Here is a 6,964-nt window from a genome sequence, read left to right on the forward strand (position 1 = left end):
GCCACTATTTTCTCCGAGATGGATCTCAAAGTCTTATTATAAGGTCGCCATTCAGTACGACGACATCCCAGAGATGGCCATCATCACCCCCACCCCATTCGGGTCCTACGTCTTTTCCTACTCGACGTTCAGCCTGAGAAACGAGGGACAGCATCTTGGGGGACGTTCCATTCTGTACCGTCTACGTCGATGGCATCCTCATGTTCTTTAAGATGCGGGAGGAACACCTGGGGCACGTGAGGACGGTTCTGAAGCACCAGTAGGAGAATGGCCTCGTGGTACGCTTCGACAAATACATGTTCAGGGCTGAAAAGGTGGAGTTCCTGGGACGCGAAAAATCAAAAAAGGGGCATGCATCCTGTGACGTCGAAGGTGGAGTCCATAAACCAATTCTCCACGCTGACCTCCGTGAAGTCCCTTCAAGAATTCATCGGCATGACGAACTACTACAAGAAGTTCTTACCCAACGTCGCCAGTGTGATGAACACTTTCTCAACGTCCTGAAGGGGAAACCGAAAAAGCTACAGTGGGGTCCTCCTCCACAAAAAGCCTTCAAGCAAACAAAGACTGCCCTCTGCAAGGCCATAACCATGGCCTATCAGGACCACAGGGTCCCTCTGAGGTTAACTACGGACGCCAGTAACGTTGCATGCGGCGGCGTCGTCCTGGAGCAGGTGATTAATGTGCCCCAACCACTCGCCTTCTTCAGCAGGACGATAAAACCACCCAAGACTCGCTACAGCACTTTCAACCGCGAGCTTCTGGCAGTGTACCTCGCCGTCAGATACTTCATATACCTGCCGGAAGGAGCTTCATTCAACATCCAGACGGACCACCAGCCTCAGGTCCACGCCTTCACCAAGCCCGGGGAAGCATGGTCTGCCCAACAGCAACGACACTTGACGGCCATCTCTGAGTTCGGCTGCACTATTTAGCTACGTCCCATTGGGAAAAAACCCTGTGGCCGATGCTCTGTTAAGAATCGGCATAAACTCCATCCACATCGGGGTGGACTACGAGGAAATAGCCCGGGAACAAACAGACGACTCCGTTACAGCAGACCCGAAGTCCTCCTTGACCTCCCTTCGGTGGTAGGACGTCAAATTACATCCCAACGGCCTTACTCTGCTCTACGATACCAGCACAGGCCGCCCTTGACCTTTCATCCCGCCGTCGAGACGAAAGCTGGTATTCAACGTCATCCACGGTCTCTTGCACCCCTCATCGAGGACTACCACCAAACTGATGACCGACAAGTTCATGTGGCCGGGGATCAGGAAGGACTCATGTGAGTGGGCAGGTGCATGCAGGGCGTGTCAAACCAGCAATGTCAGCCGTCACACCGAGTTAGGAATCAGCAGTTTCCCTTAAGCTAAGCGATGGTTTGGACACATCAACGTCGACATTGTGGGGCCCTTACCACCCTCGAGCGACGCCAGGTACCTCCTCATAATCATTGACCATTCAACGAAGTGGCCGTTTCAGGGTCCCAGACGACATGACACCGACAGGGGACCCACTTTCATCTTGGACCTGTGGGTATCCCTCGCCCGCCTGATGGGAACCAACCTGCAAAGCACAACTGCCTACAATCCCTCAGCCAACGGTCCTTGAAGGCAGCTTTAATGGCCTGATGCACAGACGAGCAATGGGTCAAGCAACTTCCCTGGGTCCTCCTCAGTCTTCGAACGGCTCTGAAAGCAAACGGCGAAGCCTCTTCGGCAGAGAAAGTCAATGAGGAGACCCTTGTGGAACCTGGCGAGTTTTCCCCCTCCAATCTAGACACCAAACACGTCAAACTCGCCCAGCTTTGTGAAAGCGCAGAAAAATTCACGCCCTGCCACAAAACGTATGCTGACAGGACAAAGCAATTTAGGCCTGCCTCCCTGCACACCTGCCCCTACGTCTTCGTCAGACAGGACGGTCACCGGCCCCCAACTCTCACATCCTTATAAAGGGCCCTATCGTGTGCTGGAGAGGACGAAGAAGGGATTTAAGATCATGGTCCACGAAGCAGAAGACTGGCTGACCGTGGACAGATTAAAGCCTGCTCATTCACAAAGCGATGTCGACGTGTGAAAGCAGCAAGGGCGGTGCCAATGAGTACTTCCTCAGAACAAACAAATAGAAGACGCGAGAAGCCCGACCAGACACAGTTCAAAGAAACTACAACCAGCAGTCGAACCCCCTAATGGGGCTGCATCCTGCAACCATGTATCGAGGATAACAGCCCTCCAGTCCTAGTGTTCCAACGAAGGGGATGCCTGCAACCCCCATCTCGCTACAGAGACTTAATATATTTATTTCTCTTCATACAATCATTAAAATTATTCCCTTTTAATAATGGTCTTGGGGAGGTAAGTAGTTGCAAGGACAACATCCTACAATGTTTGTAGCGCTCTTTTCAGAATTGTAAATACAGTATTCTCTGTAAATACCCTGTAAATATTGTTTATGCATTTAGGCGCGGAATCATTTGCCCTTTATTTTTATGTGATTCATTATATGTAAAGCGTAGGCTTTTATACTAATTATAACATCAAAGTTAGAAAACAAAAATGACCCCCACACATCTTGTTCGCAGTCGGTCAGTCACCTGCCCAGCAGGGTGCTTAATTGCCGTCCGTACAGATCAATGTCCTCTGCCCATCACAGGAATAAAGCATCACTCGGCTATGGTCTGTCTCTCGTACCTCCCAACCTTCCTTGCACAGGGAACCCGTGAGAACCAATGAAGGCAGCTCAAAACAAATGGGCATTTTATTAAGCATTAGGCCAGTTACTTTTAACCGAAAACCGGTTAAAAAGGTTGGCGAAAGAGAAAGACTGTGTATTTACCGAGCTGAAATAGAAAGTGAATGTTAGTCACTAGTGCTAGTGTGACCACTACCTAGAGGCGGGTTGTTACACCGTGAAAAAAAGCTTTATCGGCTGGTTTTAGCTTTGCCGTAATACTCCACCATAGTAAAGAGCGGACGGTTTGTATTTTGCACAGGAGCAAAACCAGTTTCAGGAGTTAAGCTGTACAGAACCTAATAAAACCCACCTAACCTAACCTAGTAGTTCCCAGGTCACAACCCCTAGCCGGGGCAAGTCCCCAGACCCCCTTCCCAGGTCACACCCATTAGGCTAGCCAGATTGATTTGATTTAAGTATAGATTTCTTATATACAATTTACCAAAAGTTTTTATTACAACATTCAAGTGTTAATGATATATGGAATCCATATGTTACTATATTTAATCAAATAACCTTAGGCCTTTTACCCTCAGGCTCTTTGGAAATTTCCAACCCTTAACCCCCAGGGGGTTATTTTTTTCCCAGCACATTTTGCAGTATATTTTTTTCAAATTGCTCTAACAGCCTTAATTTTTGTCATAGAGGTGTCAGGTTGGTCTCATTCTCTTTGAAAATTCCTGAATTTTCTCAAAAAAATATCAGAAATATGAAAAAGAAAAATTTTAGAGCATTTTTTTGCAAGGACGTACCGGTACGTCCATGGGGGTAAAGGGATGGCTTTTGTGAAACGTACCAGTACGTCCTTTGGGGGTAAGAGGGTTAATAATAAATGGACTATAGTATAAACTTTGCGGGTCAGTCCTCCAAATTACTCTGGGTCAGTTTTACCAGAGATTATGGGTCAGTCCTCCAGTTACCATAAAATATGGACACCTACTAAACTAAACTTCTCCCCCCTAACCTAACCTAACATACAAGCCGTGTCCTTACCTACTTACCTAACTGGGGGGCTGACAGCCCCCTGCGACCCCCTTACACTGCTGTATACTTTATCATCATACAGGTGGCCGGTATTATACATACACCCCAGCACAAATGATGAAAGTCCTTCATCTGAAAGAAAAATATACACGATCAGTTCAAGATAAAATCTTCCAGCTGAAACAAAGATGATGAAAGAATTAAAGCTTTTTTTTTTCTGACAAAAAATTTGTAAATTTATGCATTCTATTTAGTAGAATAAAAGAACGATATATTGACATAAAACATCAAATTCTAAACTGTTACAATCTATTACTTTTTTTTTATAATACTGGAAATCATATAGAGAATTAACAGTACTGTACAGGCTATTTGAATTAAGAGTACAGTACAGTCATTGTTAATAGACGCCTTTTATTTCTGTATATTGATTTTCACATTTCTCACTTATAAATAATTCCGATTTTAATCTTTAAGTGTAAATAAATATAAATTTGGCTAGAATATTGTTCCAAATGATTAAAAACAATAAAAATAATCAAAATATAATTAAAAGAAGTAAAATAATGATATAATATACTTGGCCAATCCTAGGGTACACATGACCAAAGAGACATCCTTCAGGACAAGTTGCCTCAATATGGCCAGGGTTGTCTAGGGCCAATAGTCCTGGATCCATCCTCCCACGAGCTAGAATATTGTCCCAAATGATTAAAAAACAATAAAAACAACCAAAATAACAAACAAAACAAGTAAAACAATGCCTTAATCTACAAGTTGCCTCAATATGGCCAGGGTTGTCTAGGGCCAATAGTCCTGGATCCATCCTTCCACGGGCTAGAATATTGTCCTAAATGATAAAAAAACAATAAAAACAACTAAAATAACAAACAAAACAAGTAAAAACAATACCCTAATCTACCCGGCCAATCCTAGGGTACACATGACCGTAGAAACACTTCTTTCCCAGCAATCTAAGCCTAAAAAAAGACATTTTTTAAGCCTAATATATATTTTTGGGGGTATTTAATTTAATTATTAAGCCATTAGTATTCTATTATATCATAATAATACAAAATTATTCATAATTTACCTTTAATTTCATATATATAACTCGAATCAATTCTCTGAGTCTTGGCTCTTCATTCCTTCAAAAGTTCAAATGTTTGTTTACATTTTTCTCGGGATCCAAAACCCGGAAGAAAAGTTAAAAAGGTTCCAGTTACTAAATTTATTTTTCATTTTTAAATACTTAAATATGCTATATGAGAGTTTTAATACTTGTTTAAAGAATTAAATATAAATTTTAGTTGTATTTTATATTTGTTTTATGTCTCAATATGGGAAAATACAATACGGAATATAAAATTTTAAGACATATGCTGGCATTTCTTGGGTCATTTTTGTTTATTGTGATGGTTTTCAGTATATTATTATGACTTAATTCATCGTGATATGGTAAAATGATTTATTTTAATACTACAAATACTATATCTTATTATAATTATTACTTTATTATAATATTTAACTAAATGTATGCTACATTATATTACTCTTACATGAAACACATTACAATTTTTCATTTCTTGCTGGCATAATTTCATGGCTTTGCTTATTGTTCAATCTCCATTCATATAGTAAAATATAAATTCAACCAACATAATTATTATTTTTATTAAATGTCCATAATATTATGTATAAATGACCAATAAAAAATTAAAATCAATGTACATTGGGAAACAATGTTGATACGTATATACATAATCATATAAAAACATATCCGTAGTATAGGGCGAGTTCTGGACGAACCATAGTTTTTTTTTTCTTTTAATTCATAAAACATTTTTTCTAGTGAAATAACCTAAATTTGAAGTGATCACTATAAAGTACAATAATTGAACCACCTTCTCTCCGAAACACAGTTTTTTCATCACAATATAAGTTGGTGAAATGAAGCTTCAAAAAGAAAGGAGGCCTCAAACAAAATATTTGTTAAAAAATAAAAATAATAGATAAATTTGTAATTAGCCACCAGTTAACATTAAAATAGACCTCAATGTTGATTTAAATCATTTGCAACATAAATAGATAACTATGTTTAAATAAAGAAAGCAATATAATTTTCATCTTGCTCATATACACAAAAAATTGAGAAAAAATATGGTGTTACATTATCTGCTTTGCCTTAAAATGCTTGCAAGGCTTAAAACAAACAAAAAATAAGTACTTTATAAAGTTTCCAGGATGATAGAACTAATTTTGGCTATTATGAAATAAATGAAATTGTTTTTCACACTTTAATTGATTGATTGATTGATAGATAGAAAGTTTTCTGGCATCCTGACATCTAAGGTCATTGACGCCGATACCATTTACTGTATATGAAAATTAAAAGAGAATTCGTTTAAACCATAAAAATTAAGAAGTCATTACAATAGTTAAATAGTTTTCAGAAGACCTGCTTCTGAAATAAATCTATTTCTTAAGTTAGTAAAATTAGGGCATTCGGTCAACACATGCCTCACTGTTAAAGGTACTAAGCAGTCCTCGCAATACGGTTGGTGTTGGCCCTTCAGCAGAAACTCGTGTGTCAACCGTGTGTGACCAATACGGAGACGACAAAGAGTCGTCTCCCATTTTCGGGGAATCATGTTATACCTCCAAGGTGATATGATATTTGTTACTTCCCTCATTTTATTGCCATCTTGACTGTCCCAGTGCTGTTGCCATTCATCACAAACCAATTTCTTGATGTAAGGTAGGAGATCGTTACATGGAATGGGATACCTCCTTAGTAGCAACTCGAATGCCGCATTCTTCGCCAGTAAATCTGCCTTCTCATTCCCAGACACACCTACATGTGCTGGAACCCAACAAAATCGAACAGTTATACCTTTCCATCCAATAATAAAAAGCCATTCTAAAATCTTTAAAACTAGAGGGTTACTAGAATTAAAAACTTCTAAAGCTTGAAGAACACTCCTTGCATCACTAAAAATTGTAAAATTACCCTCCTTTTCCAAAGCTATTTTCTCAATAGCGGTTAATATGCCATACAGTTCGGCAGTAAATATGGAAGCTGTTAGAGGAAGTGCACCTCTGCAATTAAAATCATTACTATGTACTCCAAATCCAACGCCAGCATCAGATTTGGAGCCATCAGTATATATAAAAGTCGATCCCCTATGTTCTTCGACATGTTCCATAAAAAGAGACCTGGCTTCTAGGTCTGATATATTCTTCT

General features: G+C 40.0%; 1 long non-coding RNA gene across 2 annotated transcripts in view; it reads right to left on the minus strand.

The window, feature by feature from the left end:
* The window catches only part of LOC137636942 (uncharacterized), a 54,335-nt gene extending 49,460 nt beyond the window's left edge, over positions 1-4,875 (minus strand). The window contains exons 1-2 of one of the 2 annotated variants that reach the window (XR_011043309.1): positions 4,814-4,875; positions 3,738-3,852 (exon numbers count right to left, since the gene is read on the minus strand). This is a non-coding gene — a long non-coding RNA (uncharacterized lncRNA). Of the gene's footprint in view, positions 1-3,737; positions 3,853-4,300; positions 4,534-4,813 lie in introns of those variants that run through there. The other variant, XR_011043308.1, reaches the window with a different exon arrangement.
* Positions 4,876-6,964: the final 2,089 nt, after the last annotated feature.

This window comes from Palaemon carinicauda, unplaced genomic scaffold (genome assembly GCF_036898095.1).
Source record: "Palaemon carinicauda isolate YSFRI2023 unplaced genomic scaffold, ASM3689809v2 scaffold461, whole genome shotgun sequence".
Lineage (NCBI taxonomy): Eukaryota > Metazoa > Arthropoda > Malacostraca > Decapoda > Palaemonidae > Palaemon > Palaemon carinicauda.